The sequence below is a fragment of the Oncorhynchus masou genome, chromosome 23 (assembly GCF_036934945.1).
Source record: "Oncorhynchus masou masou isolate Uvic2021 chromosome 23, UVic_Omas_1.1, whole genome shotgun sequence".
Classification (NCBI taxonomy): Eukaryota; Metazoa; Chordata; class Actinopteri; order Salmoniformes; family Salmonidae; genus Oncorhynchus; species Oncorhynchus masou.
In genome coordinates, this window is record NC_088234.1 from 2,790,470 (window position 1) to 2,817,349 (window position 26,880).

General features: G+C 44.4%; 1 pseudogene; it reads left to right on the forward strand.

The window, feature by feature from the left end:
* The window catches only part of LOC135510172 (low affinity immunoglobulin gamma Fc region receptor III-A-like), a 99,264-nt pseudogene extending 82,581 nt beyond the window's left edge, over nt 1-16,683 (forward strand).
* Nucleotides 16,684-26,880: the final 10,197 nt, after the last annotated feature.

A 26,880-nucleotide genomic window follows, 5' to 3' on the forward strand; every position in this document is an offset into this window, starting at 1 on the left:
AATTTCAACTCTAACCCTAACTTCATTCTAACTTCAACTCTAACTTCAACTCTAACCCTAACTTCAACTCTAACCCTAACTTCAACTCTAACCCTAACTTCAACTCTAATTTCAACTCTAACCCTAACTTCATTCTTAACTTCAACTCTAACTTCAACTCTAACCCTAACTTCAACTCTAACCCTAACTTCAACTCTAACCCTAACTTCAACTCTAATTTCAACTCTAACCCTAACTTCAACTCTAATTTCAACTCTAACCCTAACTTCATTCCTAATTTCAACTCTAACCCTAACGACATTCCTAACTTCAACGCTAACTTCAACTCTAATTTCAACTCTAACCCTAACTTCAACACTGTCTGTCTCACTTTCACACCCAGAGACTTTGAATCTGAGAGTCAAACACACAAGCCACTACACCTGGAGGCCTAGCTTGTAGCATTTAGCATTGTGAGGTTGTTTTGTGTGTTACACGTCTGTACGAGAGAGAAAGAGATAGAGAGATAGATAGATAGAGATCAAATCAATTTAAATCAAGCGTCATTTATAGAGCACATTTCAGACATGGAATGCAACACAGTGCTTCAAAATAATAACAATAATAATAATTGAGCTACTAAAAAGCTCTCTGAGGAAAAGCTAAGATCTCTTTTAAATATGTCCACAGTTTCAGCCCCCCCCCAGGTTCTCTGGCAGGCTATTCTACGGGCTGGGGGTATAACAACTAAAGGCTGTCTCAACATGCCTCTTGGTCCTAGGATTTGGGATAGTTACAAGGCTGCCTCTCCATGCCTCTTGGTCCTAGGATTTGGGATAGTTACAAGACTGCCTCTCCATGCCTCTTGGTCCTAGGATTTGGGATAGTTACAAGGCTGCCTCTCAATGCCTCTTGGTCCTGGGCTTTGGGATAGTTATAAGGCTGTCTCTTCATGCCTCTTGGTCCTGGGCTTTGGGATAGTTATAAGGCTGTCTCAACATGCCTCTTGGTCCTGGGCTTTGGGATAGTTATAAGGCTGTCTCTTCATGCCTCTTGGTCCTGGGCTTTGGGATGCCTCTTGGTCCTAGGCTTTGGGATAGTTATAAGGCTGTCTCAACATGCCTCTTGGTCCTAGGCTTTGGGATAGTTATAAGGCTGTCTCTCCATGCCTCTTGGTCCTAGGCTTTGGGATAGTTATAAGGCTGTCTCTTCATGCCTCTTGGTCCTGGGCTTTGGGATAGTCATAAGGCTGTCTCTCCACGCCTCTTGGTCCTAGGATTTGGGATAGTTATAAGGCTGTCTCTTCATGCCTCTTGGTCCTAGGCTTTGGGATAGTTATAAGGCTGTCTCTCCATGCCTCTTGGTCCTGGGCTTTGGGATAGTTATAAGGCTGTCTTTCCATGCCTCTTGGTCCTGGGCTTTGGGATAGTTATAAGGCTGTCTCTCCATGCCTCTTGGTCCTGGGCTTTGGGATAGTTATAAGGCTGTCTCTCCATGCCTCTTGGTCCTGGGCTTTGGGATAGTTATAAGGCTGTCTCTCCATGCCTCTTGGTCCTAGGATTTGGGATAGTTACAAGGCTGTCTCTCCATGCCTCTTGGTCCTAGGCTTTGGGATAGTTATAAGGCTGTCTCTCAATGCCTCTTGGTCCTAGGATTTGGGATAGTTATAAGGCTGTCTCTCCATGCCTCTTGGTCCTAGGCTTTGGGATAGTTATAAGGCTGTCTCTCCATGCCTCTTGGTCCTGGGCTTTGGGATAGTTATAAGGCTGTCTCTTCATGCCTCTTGGTCCTGGGCTTTGGGATAGTTATAAGGCTGTCTCTCCATGCCTCTTGGTCCTTGGCTTTGGGATAGTTATAAGGCTGCCTCTCCATGCCTCTTGGTCCTAGGCTTTGGGATAGTTATAAGGCTGTCTCTCCATGCCTCTTGGTCCTAGGATTTGGGATAGTTATAAGGCTGTCTCTCCATGCCTCTTGGTCCTAGGCTTTGGGATAGTTATAAGGCTGTCTCTCCATGCCTCTTGGTCCTGGGCTTTGAGATAGTTATAAGGCTGTCTCAACATGCCTCTTGGTCCTAGAATTTGGGATAGTTACAAGGCTGCCTCTCCATGCCTCTTGGTCCTAGGCTTTGGGATAGTTACAAGGCTGCCTCTCCATGCCTCTTGGTCCTAGGCTTTGAGATAGTTATAAGGCTGTCTCTCCACGCCTCTTGGTCCTGGGCTTTGGGATAGTTATAAGGCTGTCTCTCCATGCCTCTTGGTCCTGGGCTTTGGGATAGTTTTAAGGCTGTCTCTCCATGCCTCTTGGTCCTGGGCTTTGGGATAGTTATAAGGCTGTCTCTCCATGCCTCTTGGTCCTAGGATTTGGGATAGTTATAAGGCTGCCTCTCCATGCCTCTTGGTCCTAGGATTTGGGATAGTTACAGTTTTTTTCGATTGCACAACTGGAGTCACATGTGCAAAACTCTAACTACAGTCTGCACTACCAACAGTCACCTGAGCTAAACAGTTCACATCACCTGCAAAACTCAATCCAAGCAACACAACTCTTAACACATGGCTCAAAACACGCTCAGGGCAGCCAAACACTATGCACAACCCTCACTGAGATAACACACACTGTCACTCAGAACACACTGAGAGTAAAAACACTAGCATCAAACACCAATACAAAAAATACAAACTTTTCATCTTTACAGTTTGAACAATTTCAGTGACTTCATACAAAGTAATATTTTCTTCAAAGAAAAGAGTGACATTCTTTCACATGATTTATTAAAATTTTTAGAACATAACAATTCTTTAAGGTAAATGAAAATTAGCAGTTTGGTTCAATAGTCTGTAGTAATTTACGGAATTACAGTAATGAGAAAAAAAGGTAGAAACTAAAAGTACATACTGTAATTCAAACAAATAATTGAGGGGCTAATCCTGCCTCTCTCTAGCATCAGGACACAGGTTGTCTTCAACATCACATCTAATGTTTTCTCTTGCCATGCACCTGGGGAAGAACCTTCTGGAGTGCCTTATCCATCCCTGGCAGTCCTCTGGACTCGTGTCCTCACATCCAGCACGCATGGCTTCCAAAAGAGACATTTGGTCATGTGGGTGGTGACCAAACACTTTCCACCTCCAGGCAGAGAAAAACTCCTCTATTGAGTTGAGGAAGGGTGAATATGCACGCAGGTACAAAACCATAAATCTGTGATGTGCTGCAAACCAATCTGTGACAGCTGCAGAGTGGTGAAAAGCAACGTTATCGCAAACTATGACAAAAACTTGGGGGTGTCTTACTGGCTCCCCCTGTTCTGCTGGCAGTAGCTGAGCATAGAGCTGTTCTAGGAAAGCTATAAGCCTTTCTGTGTTGTATGGGCCAATGAGTGGTGTGTTGAGAAGCAAACCATCATTGGCCATTGCAGCACACATGGTGATATTTCCCCCCCTTTGGCCTGGAACCTCCACAGTGGCCCTTTGACCTATAACATTCCTTCCTCTGCGCCGTGTTTTGGCAAGGTTAAATCCAGCTTCATCGATAAATACAAATGAATGTGGTCTTTCCAGTGCTTCCACCTCCATTACTCTCTGAAAAACAGTAAGTGCACAGTTTTACTGTAGAAATGCTAGTGTTTTTTTTACTGTAAATATTTTGTATAGCTGTGTACGTAACCTCAGACATCTTACCTGGACATATTGGTATCTTTGCTCTTTTACCCGTTCACTGTTTCTCTCGAACGGTACAGTGTCTAACTGTTTCATTATAACTTGGTGTTTCTTTAGGACTCGAGCAATAGTTGTTGTGCTGACAGAATTAACATTTTCAAATATATCATTATCAGCCAGCACTCTATCTTGAATCTCCCGCAGTTTTATTGCATTGTTGACAACAATAGCATTTTCCTGCGCATCTGAAAATATTTTTCCTCTTCCCCCTGTTGGGGGCAGCCTTTGGGTCCTGTTGTAAAAATATATTTTACAGTCAAACTTACTGTAATATATATCTGTGTAAATATTATATAATTGCAATACAAAATAGATTCCTGTAATGTTTTCATTTACTGTAAGGATGTAACTCTCACCTGTTTGTACGATGGAAAATTCACATTACAGATGCCACTGTGGATCTTTGCAGATTGGGTTGCACCTTCAACCCTGCCTCTCTCAATGAGAGACCATGGTTCACGACATGGTCTATAAGTGTAGCCCTTATTTCATCTGAAATAAGAGCTCTTTGTCTTCTTTGTCTTCCTCCACGCATCCGCCCTCTCCCTGCCACCCTTCTCCCTCCACGAACCCATCTTCCTTGTTCCATTTCCAAAATGAGTCTTTCTGAGCTCTACCTATATATACTGTAATATGTGTGTGTGTTCACTAACAAGTCTAAAACAAGACACCTGCTTAGCCTTTCAGCTGAAATTGCAATCAGCAGTGTTTGAAAGGCACAAGGCTGAAATCTATTCCGTTTTGAATGTGTGGTTCACAGTTTTGACAGCAGTGTGTTAGCATTTGAACAAAGTGCTGTAAATCCACAGTGTTGTGCAGGTTGTGGTTAAAGTCATGGGATAAGTGTGTAGAGTTTTGAAAACTGTGTTCAAGCAATGAAAAACGAACTAGAGTTTGGTCCACATGAACTGCTGCTGTGCAGACTGCAGTTAGAGTTTTTCACATGTGACTCCAGTTGTGTCCACTGTCGTTTAGCAATCGAAAAAAAAAACTGTAAAAGGCCAGAGGACCTGAGGGACCTACTGGATACATAAATTAAAGCATGTCTGACATGTATTGGGGTGAACAATCGTGGATTGATTTAAATACCAATAGAATAATATTATATTGAATTCTAAAACACACAGGCAGCCAGTACAGAGACCTTAAAACCGGTGTAATGTGTTCTCTGTCTGGTCTTGGTCGGTACCCTGCAGCATTCTGTATGTTTTACAGTACAGAGACCTTAAAACCAGTGTAATGTGTTCACTGTCTGGTCTTGGTCAGTACCCTGCAGCATTCTGTATGTTTTACAGTACAGAGACCTTAAAACCGGTGTAATGTGTTCTCTGTCTGGTCTTGGTCAGTACCCTGCAGCATTCTGTATGTTTTACAGTACAGAGACCTTAAAACCGGTGTAATGTATTTCTCTGTCTGGTCTTGGTCAATACCCTGCAGCATTCTGTATGTTTTGTAGTACAGAGACCTTAAAACCGGTGTAATGTGTTCTCTGTCTGGTCTTGGTCGGTACCCTGCAGCATTCTGTATGTTTTGTAGTACAGAGACCTTAAAACCGGTGTAATGTGTTCTCTGTCTGGTCTTGGTCGGTACCCTGCAGCATTCTGCATGTTTTACAGTACAGAGACCTTAAAACCGGTGTAATGTGTTCTCTGTCTGGTCTTGGTCGGTGCCCTGCAGCATTCTGTATGTTTTACAGTACAGAGACCTTAAAACCGGTGTAATGTGTTCTCTGTCTGGTCTTGGTCGGTACCCTGTACAGAGACCTTAAAACCGGTGTAATTCTGTATGTTTTACAGTACAGAGACCTTAAAACCGGTGTAATGTGTTCTCTCTGTCTGGTCTTGGTCGGTGCCCTGCAGCATTCTGTATGTTTTGTAGTAGAGAGACCTTAAAGCCAGTGTAATGTGTTCTCTGTCTGGTCTTGGTCAGTACCCTGCAGCATTCTGTATGTTTTGTAGTACAGTGTCAAGCCTTGGTCTTAGTATTTTGTGTTTTAGTTTATTAGTTAGTCAGGCCAGGGTGTGACATGGGTTTATTGTTTGTTTTATTCTTAGTGGGGTTTTTTAGTTATTGGTATTGTAGCTGATTAGGGGTGTGTGTTACATAGGTTGGCTGCCTGAGGCGGTTCTCAATGAGAGTCAGGTGATTCTCGTTGTCTCTGATTGGGAACCGTATTTACGTAGCCTGGGTTTCGCTTTGTATTTCGTGGGTGATTGTTCCTGTCTCTGTGTTAGTGTTCACCAGTCAGGCTGTAATAGGTTTCACGTTCCGTTTTGTTGTTTTGTATTTATTCGTTATTTCATATATAGTTTCGTTATTTGTTTTCACTAATAAACATGAGTAACAAACACGCTGCATTTCGGTCCGACTCTCTTTCGACAAACGAAGAACGTCGTTACAGAATCACCCACCACTCTCGGACCGAGCAGCGTGTCAACAGGCAGGAGCAGCCCAAAGAGGAGCAGCCCAAAGAGGAGCCGCGTATTAAGGATTTCTGGACATGGGAGGAAATCCTTGACGGGAGAGGACCCTGGGCTAAACCAGCGGAGTGTAGCCGCCCAAAGGTGCAGCAGGCGAAGAGGAAACAGGAGCTGGAAGGAAAAGGACCCTGGGCTCAGTCTGGTGAATATCTCCGCCCTAAGGAGGAACTAGAAGCGGCTGAAGCGGAGAGGCGCTGGTATGAGGAGGCAGCACGGCGACGTGGATGGAAACAGGAGCAGCCCAGAATGGAGTACAGTATGGATATTACGACGTGGGAAGAAATAGACAGGTGGGCGGCCGACCCAGAGAGAGTGCCGGAGCCCGCCTGGGATTCGCTGGAGCAGTGCGAAGAGGGCTATAGGAGAATGGAGTCGAAAAAAAAGACACGGCGGCGCAGAGCGAAGCCCCAAAATTTTTTGGGGGGCTAGAGAGACCGGGCAGGCACCGTGTTATGCAGTGGTGCGCACGGTGTCCCCAGTGCGGGTGCATAGCCCGGTGCGGTATATTTCAGCTCCGCGTATCGGCCGGGCTAGATTGAGCGTCGAGCCAAATGCAATGAAGCCGGCTCTACGCATCTGGTCCCCAGTGCGTCTCCTTGGGCCGGCTTACATGGCACCAGCCTTGCGCTCGGTGTCTCCGGTTCGCCTACATAGCCCAGTGCGGGCTATTTCTCCTCACAGCACTGGCAGGGCAACCGAGAGTATTCAACCAGGTAAGGTTGGGCAGGCTCGGTGCTCAAGAGCTCCAGTGCGCCTGCACGGTCCGGTCTATCCAGTACCACCTCCACACCCCAGCCCTCCGGTAGCAGCTCCCCGCACTAGGCTTCCTGTGCGTGTCCTCGGCCCAATACCACCAGTGCCAGTACCACGCATCAGGCCTTCAGTGCGCCTCGCCTGTTCAGCGCAGCCAGCGCTTTCTCCCTCTCCTGCGCTGTCGGAGTCTCCCGCCTGTTCAGCGGTTCTAGAGCCTTCCTCCTCTACAGCGCTGCCGGAGCCTCCTGCCTGTATGGAGCAGCTAGAGCTGCCAGTCTACATGGAGCAGCCAGTATTGCCAGCCTGCATGGAGCAGCTAGAGCTGCCAGTCTGCATGGGGCAGCCAGAGCTGTCAGTCTGCATAGAGCAGCTAGAGCTGCCAGTCTGCATGGGGCAGCCAGAGCTGTCAGTCTGCTTGGAGCAGCCAGAGCTGCCAGCCTGCATGGAGCAGCTAGAGCTGCCAGTCTGCATGGGGCAGTCAGAGCTGTCAGTCTGCTTGGAGCAGCCAGAACTGCCAGCCTGCATGGAGCAGCTAGAGATGCCAGTCTGCATGGGGCAGCCAGAGCTGTCAGTCTGCTTGGAGCAGCCAGAGTTGCCAGTCTGCATGGAGTTGCCAGTCTGCATGGAGTTGCCAGTCTGCATGGAGTTGCCAGTCAGCCAGACTCTTCCAGATCTGCTATTCAGGCCAGACTCTTCCAGATCTGCCAGTCAACCAGACTCTTCCAGATCTGCCAGTCAAACAGACTCTTCCAGATCTGCCAGTCAGCCAGACTCTTCCAGATCTGCCAGTCAGCCAGACTCTTCCAGATCTGCCAGTCAGCCAGACTCTTCCAGATCTGCCAGTCTGCCAGTCTCTTCCAGATTCGCCAGACAGCCAGACTCTTCCAGATCTGCCAGTCAGCCAGACTCTGGCAGATCTGGAAGTCAGCCAGACTCTTCCAGATCTGCCAGTCAACCAGACTCTTCCAGATCTGCCAGTCAGCCAGACTCTTCCAGATCTGCCAGTCAGCCAGACTCTTCCAGATCTGCCAGTCAGCCAGACTCTTCTAGATCTGTCAGTCAGCCAGAGTCTTCTAGATCTGCTATTCAGCCAGACTCTTCCAGATCCGCCAGTCAGCCAGGATCTGCCAGATCTGCTAGTCGGCCAGGATCTGCCAGTCGGCCAGGATCTGCTGCCCTCTCAGTGCTGGGCCAGTCAGCCAGGATCCGCCAGTTGGCCAGGATCCGCCAGTCAGCCAGGATCTGCCAGATCTGCTAGTCGGCCAGGATCCGCCAGTCGGCCAGGATCCGCCAGTCAGTCAGGATCCGCCAGTCAGCCAGGATCCGCCAGTCAGCCAGGATCTGCCGGATTCAACTGCCTGGCTGGGCTTCATCTCAGTTCTGGGCTTTTTCTCAGTACTGGGCTGCCGCTCAGTGCTGAGCTGCCCCTCAGTCCCGAGCTGCCCCTCAGTCCCGAGCTGCCCCTCAGTCCCGAGCTGCTCCTCAGTCCCGAGCTGCCTCAGTCCCAAGCTGTCCCTCAGTCACGAGCTGCTCCTCTGTTATGTAGGGTTCTGGGTGAGGACTATTCGGCCATGGTCGGCGGTTAGGGTGGATTATCCCAGGACGCGAAGGGGAGGAACAATGACATTTATGAAGTGGGGTCCACGTCCGGAGCCGGAACCGCCACCATGGACAGACGCCCACCCGGACCCTCCCTATGGTTTTGAGGTGCGTTCCACCTTAGGGGGGGGGGGTTCTGTCACGCCTTGGTCTTAGTATTTTGTGTTTTAGTTTATTAGTTAGTCAGGCCAGGGTGTGACATGGGTTTATTGTTTGTTGTATTCTTAGTGGGGTTTTTTAGTTATTGGGATTGTAGCTGATTAGGGGTGTGTGTTACATAGGTTGGCTGCCTGAGGCGGTTCTCAATCAGAGTCAGGTGATTCTCGTTGTCTCTGATTGGGAACCGTATTTAGGTAGCCTGGGTTTCGCTTTGTATTTCGTGGGTGATTGTTCCTGTCTCTGTGTTAGTGTTCACCAGTCAGGCTGTAATAGGTTTCACGTTCCGTTTTGTTGTTTTGTATTTATTCGTTATTTCATGTATAGTTTTGTTATTTGTTTTCACTAATAAACATGAGTAACAAACACGCTGCATTTCGGTCCGACTCTCTTTCGACAAACGAAGAACGTCGTTACAGAATCACCCACCACTCTCGGACCGAGCAGCGTGTCAACAGGCAGGAGCAGCCCAAAGAGGAGCAGCCCAAAGAGGAGCCCGTTACATACAGAGACCTTAAAACCGGTGTAATGTGTTCTCTGTCTGGTCTTGGTCGGTACCCTGCAGCATTCTGTATGTTTTACAGTACAGAGACCTTAAAACCAGTGTAATGTGTTCTCTGTCTGGTCTTGGTCAGTACCCTGCAGCATTCTGTATGTTTTACAGTACAGAGACCTTAAAACCGGTGTAATGTGTTCTCTCTGTCTGGTCTTGGTCGGTACCCTGCTGCATTCTGTATGTTTTACAGTACAGAGACCTTAAAACCGGTGTAATGTGTTCTCTGTCTGGTCTTGGTCAGTACCCTGCAGCATTCTGTATGTTTTACAGTACAGAGACCTTAAAACCGGTGTAATGTGTTCTCTGTCTGGTCTTGGTCGGTACCCTGCAGCATTCTGTATGTTTTACAGTACAGAGACCTTAAAACCGGTGTAATGTGTTCTCTCTGTCTGGTCTTGGTCGGTACCCTGCAGCATTCTGTATGTTTTACAGTTTACCAAAGTCTTTCTTGGTTAGACCAGACAGGAGAGCATTACAGTAGTCCAGCCTGCTTGTAATAAAAGCATGGATGATTTAAACAGTATAACATGACCAGACAGGAGAGCATTACAGTAGTCAAGCCTGCTTGTAATAAAAGCATGGATGAGTCTGTCTGTATCAGCCTGAGAGAGAAACGGCTGCACCTTGGTAATGTTCCTCAGGTGGTTTGGTCACAATCCTAAAGTGTGATTACAGAGTTCAGAATCTAAAATAACACCTAGGTTTTTTACCTGATGATTAATCTTTGTTGCCTGTGATTTCAAATGTGCGGCCAGATTCTCTCTCTGTGCTTTGGCTCCAACAATAATAACATTGGTCTTGTCTTGCTTTAGCTGGAGGAAGTTGTGAGCCATCCACGTTTTTAAATCATTAATACAGTCTAACAATTTATCCGTGAAGCTAAAATTAAAATCAATGCTGTGCTTTCTGATAACCCTGCCAAGTGGTAACATATATTAACTGGACAGTACCGGACCCACAATGGAGCCTTGTGGAACACCACATGTGACATCATAGTCAACATCGTCGTTTGCAGCACTTAAATCCAAGAACAGAGAACTGTTTGGTATATGTGTTGGTTCTAAGATAAGTTACCACTTTAACTATGGTTGTCTCTGTGCTTTGGTGGGCACGAAAACCAGAATGCTTAAATTGTGATATAATTTTCCAGGGAAAATAATTCCACAGCGACTTTGCATGGTAGGCTAGTACACATATCATCAAACTTCTAGTCAGGCCTTGACTGATACCCAGTCTAATGTTGAATATTATCTCTGAAATATGCTGCTAACTCATCAAATTTACATGTGGAGGAAAGTTCACATAGGTTTGCTGGAGGTAGGATTTATCAGGCCATCAAATGTTGAGAAGAGCAATCTCTAGTTATTCTGATTATTAGTGATCAAGTTAGTAAAATGAGTCCATCTGGCATTTCTAATGGCCTTGTTATATATGATGCTCTCTCATTTCTAATGGCCTTGTTATATATGATGCTCTCTCATTTCTAATGGCCTTGTTATATATGATGCTCTCTCATTTCTAATGGCCTTGTTATATATGATGCTCTCTCATTTCTAATGATGGCCTTGTTATCTATGATGCTCTCTAGTTTCTAATGGCCTTGTTATATATGATGCTCTCTCATTTCTAATGGCCTTGTTATATATGATGCTCTCTCATTTCTAATGGCCTTGTTATATATGACGGTTATATATGACGCTCTCTCATTTCTAATGGCCTTGTTATATATGATGCTCTCTCATTTCTAATGGCCTTGTTATATATGATGCTCTCTCATTTCTAATGGCCTTGTTATATATGATGCTCTCTCATTTCTAATGGCCTTGTTATATATGATGCTCTCTCATTTCTAATGGCCTTGCTATATATGATGCTCTCTCATTTCTAATGGCCTTGTTATATATGATGCTCTCTCATTTCTAATGGCCTTGTAATATATGATGCTCTCTCATTTCTAATGGCCTTGCTATATATGATGCTCTCTCATTTCTAATGGCCTTGTAATATATGATGCTCTCAGAATGTCATAATGAACCTGCAACTTTGACTTCCACTTTCCCTCTGCCATTCTGCAATTTCTCTTTCATTTATTAGTTTCATTACTCATTCAAGGGACTCTCCATTTGGATGTGACCGTTTTCGACTTTACTGGAGCTAAGGCACCAATGTTTGCAATTGATTTACAATGTTTTTATTTAATAAATGTTTGTACTGGCAACAAGATAGTAAAAAATCCCCAGTGGTGATCAGATAAAGCAACATCAATAGAGGATATGTCAATAGAAAACCCCTTGGTAATAACCAGTTCCAGAGTATGGCTGTGGTTATGGGTGGGCCCAGTAGAAAGCCCCTTGGTAATAGCCAGGTCCAGAGTATGGCTGTGGTTTTGGGTGGGCCCAGTAGAAAGCCCCTTGGTAATAACCAGGTCCAGAGTATGGCTGTGGTTATGGGTGGGCACAGTAGAAAGACCCTTGGTAATAACCAGGTCCAGAGTATGGCTGTGGTTATGGGTGGGCCCAGTGGAAAGCCCCTTGGTAATAACCAGGTCCAGAGTATGGCTGTGGTTATGGGTGGGCCCAGTAGAAAGCCCCTTGGTAATAACCAGGTCCAGAGTATGGCTGTGGTTATGGGTGGGCCCAGTAGAAAGCCCCTTGGTAATAACCAGGTCCAGAGTATGGCTGTGGTTATGGGTGGGCCCAGTAGAAAGCCCCTTGGTAATAGCCAGGTCCAGAGTATGGCTGTGGTTATGGGTGGGCCCAGTAGAAAGCCCCTTGGTAATAACCAGGTCCAGAGTATGGCTGTGGTTATGGGTGGGCACAGTAGAAAGACCCTTGGTAATAACCAGGTCCAGAGTATGGCTGTGGTTATGGGTGGGCCCAGTGGAAAGCCCCTTGGTAATAACCAGGTCCAGAGTATGGCTGTGGTTATGGGTGGGCCCAGTAGAAAGCCCCTTGGTAATAACCAGGTCCAGAGTATGGCTGTGGTTATGGGTGGGCCCAGTAGAAAGCCCCTTGATAATAACCAGGTCCAGAGTATGGCTGTGGTTATGGGTGGGCCCAGTAGAAAGCCCCTTGGTAATAACCAGGTCCAGAGTATGGCTGTGGTTATGGGTGGGCCCAGTAGAAAGGCCCTTGGTAATAACCAGGTCCAGAGTATGGCTGTGGTTATGGGTGGGCCCAGTAGAAAGGCCCTTGGTAATATAGTGTGGCTGTTATTGGTGGGCCCAGTAGAAAGCCTCTTGGTAATAACCAGGTCCAGAGTATGGCTGTGGTTATGGGTGGGCCCAGTAGAAAGGCCCTTGGTAATAACCAGGTCCAGAGTATGGCTGTGGTTATGGGTGGGCCCAGTAGAATGCCCCTCGGTAATAACCAGGTCCAGAGTATGGCTGTGGTTATGGTGGCTGCCATTTAAACAGTATAACATGATGCTCTGGTCTGGTGGCTGACATTTAAACAGTATAACATGATGCTCTGGTCTGGTGGCTGACATTTAAACAGTATAACATGATGCTCTGGTCTGGTGGCTGACATTTAAACAGTATAACATGATGCTCTGGTCTGGTGGCTGACATTTAAACAGTATAACATGATGCTCTGGTCTGGTGGCTGACATTTAAACAGTACAACATGATGCTCTGGTCTGGTGGCTGACATTTAAACAGTATAACATGATGCTCTGGTCTGGTGGCTGACATTTAAACAGTATAGCATGATGCTCTGGTGGCTGACATTTAAACAGTATAACATGATGCTCTGGTCTGGTGGCTGACATTTAAACAGTATAACATGATGCTCTGGTCTGGTGGCTGACATTTAAACAGTATAACATGATGCTCTGGTCTGGTGGTTGACATTTAAACAGTATAACATGATGCTCTGGTGGCTGACATTTAAACAGTATAACATGATGCTCTAGTGGCTGACATTTAAACAGTATAACATGATGCTCTGGTCTGGTGGCTGACATTTAAACAGTATAACATGATGCTCTGGTCTGGTGGCTGACATTTAAACAGTATAACATGATGCTCTGGTCTGGTGGTTGACATTTAAACAGTATTACATGATGCTCTAGTGGCTGACATTTAAACAGTATAACATGATGCTCTGGTCTGGTGGCTGACATTTAAACAGTACAACATGATGCTCTGGTCTGGTGGCTGACATTTAAACAGTATAACATGATGCTCTGGTCTGGTGGCTGACATTTAAACAGTATAACATGATGCTCTGGTCTGGTGGCTGACATTTAAACAGTATAACATGATGCTCTGGTCTGGTGGCTGACATTTAAACAGTATAACATGATGCTCTGGTCTGGTGGCTGACATTTAAACAGTATAGCATGATGCTCTGGTCTGGTGGCTGACATTTAAACAGTACAACATGATGCTCTGGTCTGGTGGCTGACATTTAAACAGTATAGCATGATGCTCTGGTCTGGTGGCTGACATTTAAACAGTATAGCATGATGCTCAAAAGACCCAAAGTCACCAAATGAAACGTACTGACAGCATTAAGAATAGAGGTTGCTCCCCCTCCCCCACACACACACACACACACACACACACACACACACACACACACACACACACACACACACACACACACACACACACACACACACACACACACACACACACACACACACACACACACACACACACACACACATATAAACAGCTACAACCTCAATCAGCCACAGATCTCCTGCTCTGATACGTCTCTCTGTGAACAGCATCACCTCTGTCCCTCTGTCACACATTTTACACGTATATTTAAAAATATATATATTTTGGTAATTTAGCGACTTACAGTAAGTAGTGAGTCATTTAGCAGAAACACTTGTCCAGAGCGATTTACAACCGTGAGCGGATACATGATTGAACTTTTCCAAGCGCCGTTCTCTACTAACTGAGCCACACGGAACACAGACACACAAACTGAGCCAAACACACAGACACACATGCAGAGAAACAGACACACACAGCCACACACACACACACACACACACACACAACACACACACACACACACACACACACACACACACACACAGGTCATTTTTCCAACAATTGTTTACAGACAGATTATTTCACTTATAATTCACTGTGTCATAATTCCAGTGGGTCAGAAGTTTACATACACTAAGTTGACTGTGCCTTTAAACAGCTTGTTGAATTACAGAAAATTATGTCATGGCTTTAGAAGCTTCTGATAGACTAATTGACATCTGAGTCAATTGGAGGTGTACCTATGGATGTATTTCAAACACAGTGCCTCTTCATTTGAAATCATGGGAAAATCAAAAGAAATCAGCCAAGACCTCAGAAAGAAATCGTAGACATCCATAAGTCTGGTTCATCCTTGGGAGCAATTTCCAAATGCCTGAAGGTACCACATTCATCTGTACAAACAATAGTACGCAAGTATAAACACCATGGGACCACGCAGCCGTCATACCGCTCAGGAAGGAGATGCGTTCTGTCTCCTAGAGATGAATGTACTTTGGTGCGAAAAGTGCAAATCAATCCCCGAACAACAGCAATGGACCCTGTGAAGATGCTGGAGGAAACAGGTACAAACGTATCTGTATCCACAGTAAAACGAGTCCTATATCGACATAACCTGAAAGGCCGCTCAGCAAGGAAGAAGCCACTGCTCCAAAACCGCCATAAATAAGCCAGACTACGGTTTGCAGCTGCACATGGGGACAAAGATCGTTCTTTTTGGAGAGATGTCCTCTGGTCTGATGAAACAAAAATAACACTTTTTGGCCATAATGACCATCGTTATGTTTGGAGGAAAAGGGGGAGGCTTGCAAGCCAAAGAACACCATCCCAACCGTGAAGCACGGGGGTGGCAGCATCATGGTGTGGGGTGCTCTGCTGCAGGAGGGGCTGGTGCACTTCACAAAATAGATGGCATCATGTGGAGGGAAAAATTACGTGGATATATTGAAGTACAATCTCAAGACATCAGTCAGGAAGTTAAAGCTTGGTCGCAAATGTTCTTCCAAATGGACAATGACCCTAAGTATACTTCCAAAGTTGTGGCAAAATGGCTTAAGGACAACCAAGTCAAGGTATTGGGGTGGCCATCACAAAACCCTGACCTCAATCCTATAGAAAATTTGTGGGCAGAACTGAAAAAGTGTGTGCAAGCAAGGAGGCCTACAAACCTGACTCAGTTCCACCAGCTCTGTCAGAAATGGGCCAAAATTCACCCTACTTATTGTGGGAAGCTTGTGGAAGGCTACCCGAAACATTTGGCCCAAGTTAAACAATTTAAAGGCAATGCTACCAAATACTAATTGAGTGTATGTAAACTTCTGACCCACTGGGAATGTGATGAAAGAAATAAAATAGAAATAAAAGCTGAAATAAATCATTCTCTCTACTATTATTCTGATATTTCACGTTCTTAAAATAAAGTGGTGATCCCAACTGACATAAGACAGGGAATTTTTACTGCGATTAAATGTCAGGAATTGTGAAAAACTGAGTTTATATAATTTTGGCTCAAGTGTATGTGAACTTCCGACTTCAGCTGCACGTATTCTGTGTGATGTGCATTCAGAGTTCTAAACACTTAAAACACCAGTCAAACACCTGGTTGAATCAGTCATTATAATTGGGCTGTATGTTGGGGTGTATGAATGTATCTAACTACACATTAAACACTGAGACCTGTTGGGGTGTATAAATGTATCTAACTACACATTAAACACTGAGACCTGTTGGGGTCTATAACTGTTCCTGTGGTGTTTGAAGTCTTCACTGTAGTAGACTGGATCAGCTTCTCTGTCTCTCACTCATCTCTCTCTCCTCTCTCTTTACCTAGTGACCCTGATCATCAGAACGTCATGGTGGATGGAAAAAGATGCTCTCTTCAGCAGCAGTGAATAACCACAACCCTGTCAGTCCATCTCTTTACTTCTCCTTTCTCTTCTCTTCTCTCTCCCTCCTCTTTTCGTAACCAACTGCGGCCTTGACCTCCAACAGTATCAGCAACAGAGAGGTGTGAAGTTTCCACAACAGAGAGAGTCAGTTTACCATGTACTTCTCTTTAGATGCTGCGGCCTTGACCTCCATCAACAGAGTTAGAGTTAGTTTATCATGAGAACATACAGACACCACTGACTGGAACTATCAACAACAAGAGTTAGTTTATCATGAGAACATACAGACACCACTGACTGGAACCAGCTGACAGTATCAGCTGTAAAGGCTTCATTACTACTAACAGAAGTAAAGTTGTAGTGGTATGTTCATGATGAATGATGTGAAGACTTCAATGTGTTTTATATTTAACTGCTCTGTTATATTCTGTTTGTTCATGTGAAATTGGGAAGTGTATTTTTCTACAATGCCGCTGTGTGTGTTTATCTTGAGCAACACCGTCGCCAACTTGTCAAATAAAGCTTCCTAAAATGTGTTAGAAAATGTGTCAGTTTGTCACTTCACTTAGAATTCCCCGAAGTCTTGCGATCAGATCACTGTATCACTACCCCTAATGTACAGACTGAGGTAGGTCCAGATCACAGTATCACTAACCCTAATGTACAGTCTGAGGTAGGTCCAGATCACTGTATCACTAACCCTAATGTACAGACTGAGGTAGGTCCAGATCACTGTATCACTAACCCTAATGTACAGACTGAGGTAGGTCCAGATCACTGAATCACTAACCCTAATGTACAGACTGAGGTAGGTCCAGATCACTGTATCACTAACTCTAACCCTAATGTACAGACTGAGGTAGGTCCAGATCACTGTATCACTAACCATAATGGACAGACTGAGGTAGGTCCAGATCACTGTATCACTAACCCTAATGTACTGACTGAGGTAGGTCCAGATCACTGTATCACTAACGCTAATGTACAGACTGAGGTAGGTCCAGATCACTGTATCACTAACCCTAATGGACAGACTGAGGTAGGTCCAGATCACTGTATCACTAACCCTAATGTACAGACTGAGGTAGGTCCAGATCACTGTATCACTAACGCTAATGTACAGACTGAGGTATGTCCACCTAATCCTAACTTCAACCATAATTTCAACCTTAATCCTAACTTCAAACCTAATCCTAACTTCAACCTAACTCTAACCCTAACTTCAACCCTAACCCTAACTTCAACTCTAACCCTAATTTCAACTCTAACCCTAACTTCAACTCTAACTCTAACTTCAACCCTAATCCTAACTTCAACTCTTACCCTAACTTCAACTTCAACTCTAACCCTAACCCTGACTTTAAACCTAACTTCAACTCTAACCCTAACCCTACAACTCTAACTTCAAAATGAAGTGTGTTTTATGAATGATGTAGCATGTTGTGTTTGTTAGGAATGATGTAGCATGTTGTGTTTGTTAGGAATGATGTAGCATGTTGTGTTTGCTATGAATGATGTAGCATGTTGTTTGTTATGAATGATGTAGCATGTTGTGTTATGAATGATGTAGCATGTTGTGTTTGTTAGGAATGATGTAGCATGTTGTTCTTGTTAGGAATGATGTAGCATGTTGTGTTTGTTAGGAATGATGTAGCATGTTGTGTTTGCTATGAATGATGTAGCATGTTGTTTGTTATGAATGATGTAGCATGTTGTGTTATGAATGATGTAGCATGTTGTGTTTGTTAGGAATGATGTAGCATGTTGTGTTTGTTAGGAATGATGTAGCATGTTGTGTTTGCTATGAATGATGTAGCATGTTGTTTGCTATGAATGATGTAGCATGTTGTGTTATGAATGAATTAATGAATTAAAACTTTTTCACAATTTCACAATTCCTGACATTTAATCCTAGTAAAAATTCCCTGTTTTAGGTCAGTTATGATCACCACTTTATTTTAATGTGAAATGGAATTTTGATACAGTGAAATAATCTGGCTGTAAACAATTCTAGAAGTCCTAACCGAATTGCCAAAACTTTAATTTGTTAACCAGAAATGTGTGGAGAGGTTGAAAAGAGTTTTAATGACTCCAACCTAAGTGTATGTAAACTTCCAACTTCACCATGGAATGCAACCCAATGTGCTTCAAAATCATAACAATAACAACTGAACAACCAAAAACCAACCTTAGGAAAAGCAAAGCTATAAATATGTGTTGTAAGATCTCTTTTAAATATATCCACAGTTTCACTTCCCCTCAGGTTCTCTGGCAGGCTATTCTAGAGGCTGGGGGCAAAGTAATAGTTAGTTAAAAGGCTGCCTCTCCATGCCTCTTGGTCCTTGGCTTTGGGATAGTTATAAGGCCAGAGGACCTGAGGGACCTACTGGGTACATAACTTAAAAGCATGTCGGACATGTATTGGGGTGAACAATCTGTATTCAATCGTGGATTGATTTAAATACCAATAGAATAATATTATATTGAATTCTAAAACACATGAATATTATAATGAACTTCAAAACACACAGGCAGCCAGTGCATATACCATTAAACCGGTGTAATGTGTTCTCTGTCTGGTCTTGGTCGGTACCCTGCAGTATTCTGTATGTTTTACAGTACAGAGACCTTAAAACCAGTGTAATGTGTTCTCTCTGTCTGGTCTTGGTCAGTACCCTGCAGCATTCTGTATGTTTTGTAGTACAGAGACCTTAAAACCGGTGTAATGTGTTCTCTCTGTCTGGTCTTGGTCAGTACCCTGCAGCATTCTGTATGTTTTACAGTACAGAGACCTTAAAACCAGTGTAATGTGTTCTCTCTGTCTGGTCTTGGTCAGTACCCTGCTGCATTCTGTATGTTTTGTAGTTTACCAAAGTTTTTATTGGCTAGACCAGACAGGAGAGCATTACAGTAGTCTAGCCTGCTTGTAATAAAAGCATGGATGATTTAAACAGTATAACATGACCAGACAGGAGAGCATTACAGTAGTCTAGCCTGCTTGTAATAAAAGCATGGATGATTTAAACAGTATAACATGACCAGACAGGAGAGCATTACAGTAGTCCAGCCTGCTTGTAATAAAAGCATGGATGATTTAAACAGTATAACATGACCAGACAGGAGAGCATTACAGTAGTCAAGCCTGCTTGTAATAAAAGCATGGATGATTTAAACATTATAACATGACCAGACAGGAGAGCATTACAGTAGTCTAGCCTGCTTGTAATAAAAGCATGGATCAGACTGAGAGAGAAACGGCTGCACCTTGGTAATGTTCCTCAGGTGGTTTGGTCACATTCCTAAAGTGTGATTACAGAGTTCAGAATCTAAAACAGGGGTGTCAAACTCAAATACCCAGTGGGCCAAAATGTAAAACCTGAACAAAGTCACGGGCCAACATTGAACAAATTAACCTTTTAATATGGACCCAAACAAGTTTTGCTTTAACATTGAATATGGAACAAGCATCGCTTATTACCATACAATATATAATTTAATAGTGGAGACATGCAAAATCGAATTTCAAATGAAAAAACACATCAATGGCATTCATTTCTTAAATAAATAAAATGTAAATAAAAATTGTATGCCTCTTTTCTATTTGCAGCCTTCTGATTTAAATACCAAAATAAACTTTTTCCACTGGCTAATAATTTTACAAATAAAATGATAATAAATCAATCAACCATTCAAGCCCATGCCTTGTAGCAAGAAAAAGTGCATAAAGAAAACGTTAATAATTGCACACTGGTCTAATCTGATGTGCCCAAGCCAGATACCTGGCATCTCTTCTTGGATGCTAGTTCATCAATGTCTGGGCTCAAGCTCTGAGCTGAAGAAATCCTCAGTATCGAGCGAAGATGTTCATCAGTCAGACGTCTCCTGTGAGTTGTTTTGGTCATCTTCATCGAGGAGAAAAGTTGCTCGCATAGATAAGTGCTGCCGAACATGGAGAGCATCTGAGCAGCTTGGGTGCGGAGCTGAGGCATTGTGTCAGGGATGAACCGTGGAAACTGTGCGGCGCCCACAGCATCATACTTTGACTTCAGCGTGTCGTTGCACTGGAGTTCAATCAGCTCCATTTGGATGTTGGTTGGTGCATTTTCCACATCAACTGTGAAGGGATTACTAAGCAGTTCAAACTTGCATTTCTGGGCATCGAAGTCGGCAAATCGCCGGCTAAACTCAGCGGCGAGAACACTGAGTTTTTCAGCAAACTGTGCGCATGGGAACACGGCGGTAGAGATCTGCGCTTTTATGGATTGGCAGCAGGGAAAATGGCAAGGGTTTCCTTGCAGCATCTGATTCTCCCACAGGCACAGTTTAGTTTTGAAGGCCCTCACTGCAGCGTACATGTCTGTGATGATGCCCCCCGCCCCTGAAGCTGAAGGTTCAACGCATCGAGATGGCTCGAGATGTCACAGAGAAAGGCCAGCTCACACAGAAACTTTTGCTCCCGGAGCTCTGCTGTATCCTTCCCTTTGGTTTCCAGGAATTGACATATTTCCTCACGCAGCTCGAAACATCTGTTCAGTACTTTTCCTCTGCTTAGCCATCTCACCTCTGTGTGATACGGCACGTCTGCGTATTCGAACCACACTCCTCCAGAAAAGATTTAAACTGGCGGTGATTTAGACCTTTGGCTCTTATAAAGTTAACTGCCTGTGTTACTGTGGTCATAACATGTTCCATCTTTAGGGCTTTGGCACACAGTGCTTCCTGATGTATGATGCAGTGGTAAACAGTTAGCTCACCTGCACAGTTCTCTTCCCACATCTTCTCCCGAACCATGCCCACCAGTCCACTCTTTTTACCGCACATCGCTGGCGCACCATCTGTCGTTAATCCAACGAGTTTATCCCACGGCAGCTTTATTTCAGTTACACATTTGGAAACCTCCTCAAAGATTTCCTTTCCTGTGGTTGTGCCATGCATTGATTTGAATCCTAATAGCTCCTCCGTAACACACAGATTTGAGTCCACTCCACGGATGAAGACTGACAGCTGAGCAGTATCAGATGCGTCGCAGCTCTCATCCACAGCGAGGGAGAACGCAACAAAATCTTTTCCCTTTTCCATCAGCTGGTCATACAGATTGGTGGCAAGATCACATGTGCGATCAGCTACTGTGTTCCTGCTCAGGCTCACATTTGAAAATGCTTGTTTTTTCTCTGGGCATACGAGGTCACAAACCTTCATCATGCACTTTTTCATGAACTCTCCCTCATTAAAGGGCCGGGCTGATTTTGCGATCTCTGCTGCCACTATATAACTAGCCTTTACAGCAGCCTCGCTTTGTGATGTGGCTTTTTTAAACATATTCTGTTGTGAAACCAAGCTTCTTTTCATCTCCTCTACTTTCTGGCTCCTTTGAGTCATGTCCAGGTCCTTGTATTTGTCATGGTGTTTCGTTTCATAGTGTCGTCTAATGTTGTACTCCTTACTTACAGCCACGTTGACTCCACAAACAAGACAAAACAGGTTTGTCTTTTACATATGTAAACAGATATTCTGACTCCCACTTGTCCAGAAAGCTCCTGTTTTCTGCCTTTCTTTTCGCCATTTTTGGAAAGGGTTAGCTCGCTGACAGTTGTAGCGTCTATGTTGCTATGACTACTGTCACAGAGGGAGAGAGCGTTTCTGGGTCCTGTCCTGATTGGCGCGCGAAAACAGCAGAGCATTATGGGATTCGTAGTATTAGTGGTGAATGCGCTGTATAATACCGGCGGGCCAGCTCTAGTAGTAATTTGGTATTGTGTCAAATTTGGCCCACGGGCCAGAGTTTGACACCCATGATCTAAAATAACACCTAGTGTCACGACCGTCATATCAATAATTAGACCAAGGGGTAGAGTTCCACATTATAATTACAGTGAAACTTATGAAAACAACACGATGTGAAGTACGTAACACATAAGAAATATACAAAACAACATCACAGACACTAAGTATGATCCCCAATTATAGGCAACGATACTCAGCTGCCTCCATTGGGAACATTAGACTGGGTATTGACTGATACCCAGTCTAATGTTGAATATTATCTCTGAAATAGGCTGCAAACTCATCACATTTAGATGTGGAGGAAAGTTCTCATAGGTTTGCAGGGATTTATCAGGCCATCAAAGGTTGAGAAGAGCAATCTCTAGTTATTATGATTATTAGTGATCAAGTTAGTAAAATGAGTCCATCTGGCATTTCTAATGGCCTTGTTATATATGATGCTCTCTCATTTCTAATGGCCTTGTTATATATGATGCTCTCTCATTTCTAATGGCATTGTTATATATGATGCTCTATCATTTCTAATGGCCTTGTTATATATGATGCTCTCTCATTTCTAAAGGCCTTGTTATATATGATGCTCTCTCACGTCTAATGGCCTTGTTATATATGATGCTCTCTCATTTCTAATGGCCTTGTTATATATGATGCTCTCTCATTTCTAATGATGGCCTTGTTATATATGATGCTCTCTCATTTCTAATGATGGCCTTGTTATGGGTGGGCCCAGTAGAAAGCCCCTTGGTAAATAACCAGGTCAAGAATATGGCTGTGGTTATGGGTGGGCCCAGTAGAAAGCCCCTTGGTAATAACCAGGTCCAGAGTATGGCTGTGGTTATGGGTGGGCCCAGTAGAAAGCCCCTTGGTAATAACCAGGTCCAGAGTATGGCTGTGGTTATGGGTGGGCCCAGTAGAAAGCCCCTTGGTAATAACCAGGTCCAGAGTATGGCTGTAGTTATGGGTGGGCCCAGTAGAAAGCCCCTTGGTAATAACCAGGTCCAGAGTATGGCTGTGGTTATGGGTGGGCCCAGTAGAAAGCCCCTTGGTAATAACCAGGTCCAGAGTATGGCTGTGGTTATGGGTGGGCCCAGTAGAAAGCCCCTTGGTAATAACCAGGTCCAGAGTATGGCTGTAGTTATGGGTGGGCCCAGTAGAAAGCCCCTTGGTAATAACCAGGTCCAGAGTATGGCTGTGGTTATGGGTGGGCCCAGTAGAAAGCCACTTGGTAATAAACAGGTCCAGAGTAATGCTGTGGTTATGGGTGGGCCCAGTAGAAAGCCCCTTGGTAATAACCAGGTCCAGAGTATGGCTGTGGTTATGGGTGAGCCCAGGAGAAAGCCCCTTGGTAAATAACCAGATCCAGAGTATGGCTGTGGTTATGGGTGAGCCCAGGAGAAAGCCCCTTGTTAAATAACCAGGTCCAGAGTATGGCTGTGGTTATGGGTGGGCCCAGTAGAAAGCCCCTTGGTAATAACCAGGTCCAGAGTATTGCTGTGGTTATGGGTGGGCCCAGTAGAAAGCCCCTTGGTAAATAACCAGGTCCAGAGTCTGGCTGTGGTTATGGGTGGGCCCAGTAACATGTTGGATAAAGTCCATAGAGCTCAAAGGATTCATAAATTCAATGGACTTGGAGTCAGTCTCTTTGTCAACATGAATATTAAAATCACCCAACATAATGATTTTATCATAGTTCTCAAGGACAATAGACAATAGTTCAGAGAAATCAATAAAGAACTTTGCCAACACTGGTGGCTGACATATAAACAGTATAACATGATGCTCTGGTCTGGTAGCTGACATTTAAACAGTATAACATGATGCTCTGGTCTGTTAGCTGACATTTAAACAGTATAACATGATGCTCTGGTCTGGTGGCTGACATTTAAACAGTATAACATGATGCTCTGGTCTGGTGTCTGACATTTAAACACTATATCATGATGCTCTGGTAGCTGACATTTAAACAGTATAGCATGATGTTCTGGTAGCTGACATTTAAACAGTACAACATGATGTTCTGGTCTGTTGGCTGACATTTAAACAGTATAACATGATGCTCTGGTCTGGTGGCTGACATTTAAACAGTACAACATGATGCTCTGGTCTGGTGGCTGACATTTAAACAGTATAACATGATGCTCTGGTCTGATGGCTGACATTTAAACAGCATAACATGATGCTCTGGTCTGATGGCTGACATTTAAACACTATATCATGATACTCTGGTGGCTGACATTTAAACAGTATAACATGATGCTCTGGTCTGGTTGTTGACATTTAAACAGTATAACATGATGCTCTGGTCTGATGGCTGACATTTAAACAGTATAACATGATGCTCTGGTCTGGTGGTTGACATTTAAACAGCATAACATGATGCTCTAGTCTGGTGGTTGACATTTAAACAGCATAACATGATGCTCTAGTCTGGTGGTTGACATTTAAACAGTATAACATGATGCTCTGGTCTGGTGGTTGACATTTAAACAGTATAAGATGATGCTCTAGTCTGGTGGCTGACATTTAAACAGTATAACATGATGCTCAGAATACCCAAAGTCCCAAAGCCAAATGTCTTTACAACTGATAGCATTACTAAAAACAGAAGCTGTCTCTTCCCCACACATAGACGTATCAGAGCAGTAGATCTGCAGTAGATCTGTGTCTGTTTGAGGTTGTAGCTGTTTGTGAACAACATCACCCATTGTTAAACACCTCTGTTCCTCTGTCACACATTTCACATATAATTTTGGTCATTTAACTCTTGTCCAGTGCAACTTACAGCAGTGAGTTGATACATTATTGAACTTTTTCCTGTACTGGTCCCCGTAGGAATCAAACCCACAACCCTGGCGTTGCAAGGGCCATTCTCTACCAACTGAGCCACACTGAAAACAGACGAACACACGAACACACACAGACCGATTGGGTTGTATAAATGTATGTAACTACACATTAAACACTGAGACCTGTTGGGGTCTATAACTGTTCCTGTTGTGTTGGAAGTCTTCATTGTAGTAGACTGGATCAGCTCCTCTGTCCCTCACTCATCTCTCTCTCCTCTCTCTTTACCTAGTGACCCTGTTCATCAGAACATCATGGTGAAAGGAAAAATATGCTCTCTTCAGCTGCGGTGAATAACCACAACCCTGTCAGTCCATCTCTTTACTTCTCCTTTCTCTTAAATTCTCTCTCCCTCCTTCCCTTTTCGTGACCAACACACTTATCTTTAGACTCTGCAGCCTTGACCGCCATCAACAGTATCAGCAACAGAGAGGTGTGAAGTTTCCACAACAGAGTTAGAGTCAGTTTATCATGTACTTCTCTTTTGCTGCAGCCTTGACATCCATCAACAGAGTTAGTTTATCATGAGAACATACAGACACCACTGACTGGAACTATCAACAACAAGAGTTTGTTTATCATGAGAACATACAGACACCACTGACTGGAACTATCAACAACAAGAGTTAGTTTATCATGAGAACATACAGACACCACTGACTGGAACTATCAACAACAAGAGTTAGTTTATCATGAGAACATACAGACACCACTGACTGGAACTATCCACTTCAAGAGTTAGTTTATCATGAGAACATACAGACACCACTGACTGGAACTATCAACAACAAGAGTTAGTTTATCATGAGAACATACAGACACCACTGACTGGAACTATCAACAACAAGAGTTAGTTTATCATGAGAACATACAGACACCACTGACTGGAACTATCCACTTCAAGAGTTAGTTTATCATGAGAACATACAGACACCACTGACTGGAACTATCAACAACAAGAGTTAGTTCATCATGAGAACATACAGACACCACTGACTGGAACTATCAACAACAAGAGTTAGTTCATCATGAGAACATACAGACACCACTGACTGGAACCAGCTGACAGTATCAGTTGTTAAGGCTTCATTACTACTAACAGAAGGAAAGTTTTACATCACCATAGTTTTTTCTCCGCCTCTTTATCCGCCTCCGTGGCCTCCTCTTAAGAGCGGCGACCCTCGGACTGGGGACCCTAGCCACAGGTCCCGAATGGACGGGAGACTCCTGCAGCTCCAGAGTGAAGGGCGATTCTGGCAGCTCCTGGCTGACTGCCAGCTCTGGCAGCTCCTGGTTGACTGCCGGCTCTGGCAGCTCCTGGCTGACTGACGGCTCTGGCAGCTCCTGGCTGACTGCCGGCTCTGGCAGCTCCTGGCTGACTGACGGCTCTGGCAGCTCCTGGCTGACTAATGGCTCTGGCAGCTCCTGGCTGACTGACGGCTCTGGCAGCTCCTGGCTGACTGACGGCTCTGGCAGCTCCTGGCTGACTAATGGCTCTGGCAGCTCCTGGCTGACTGACGGCTCTGGCAGCTCCTGGCTGACTGGCGGCTCTGGCAGCTCCTGACTGACTGGCGGCTCTAAATCAAATCAAATCAAATCAAATTTATTTATATAGCCCTTCGTACATCAGCTGATATCTCAAAGTGCTGTACAGAAACCCAGCCTAAAACCCCAAACAGCAAGCAATGCAGGTGTAGATGCACGGTGGTTAGGAAAAACTCCCTAGAAAGGCCAAAACCTAGGAAGAAACCTAGAGAGGAACCAGGCTATGTGGGGTGGCCAGTCCTCTTCTGGCTGTGCCGGGTAGAGATAACAGAACATGGCCAAGATGTTCAAATGTTCATAAATGACCAGCATGGTCGAATAATAATAAAGCAGAACAGTTGAAACTGGAGCAGCAGCACGGCCAGGTGGACTGGGGACAGCAAGGAGTCATCATGTCAGGTAGTCCTGGGGCATGGTCCTAGGGCTCAGGTCCTCCGAGAGAGAGAAAGAAAGAGAATTAGAGAGAGCATATGTGGGGTGGCCAGTCCTCTTCCGGCTGTGCCGGGTGGAGATTGTAACAGAACATGGCCCTAGATGTTCAAATGTTCATAAATGACCAGCATGGTCG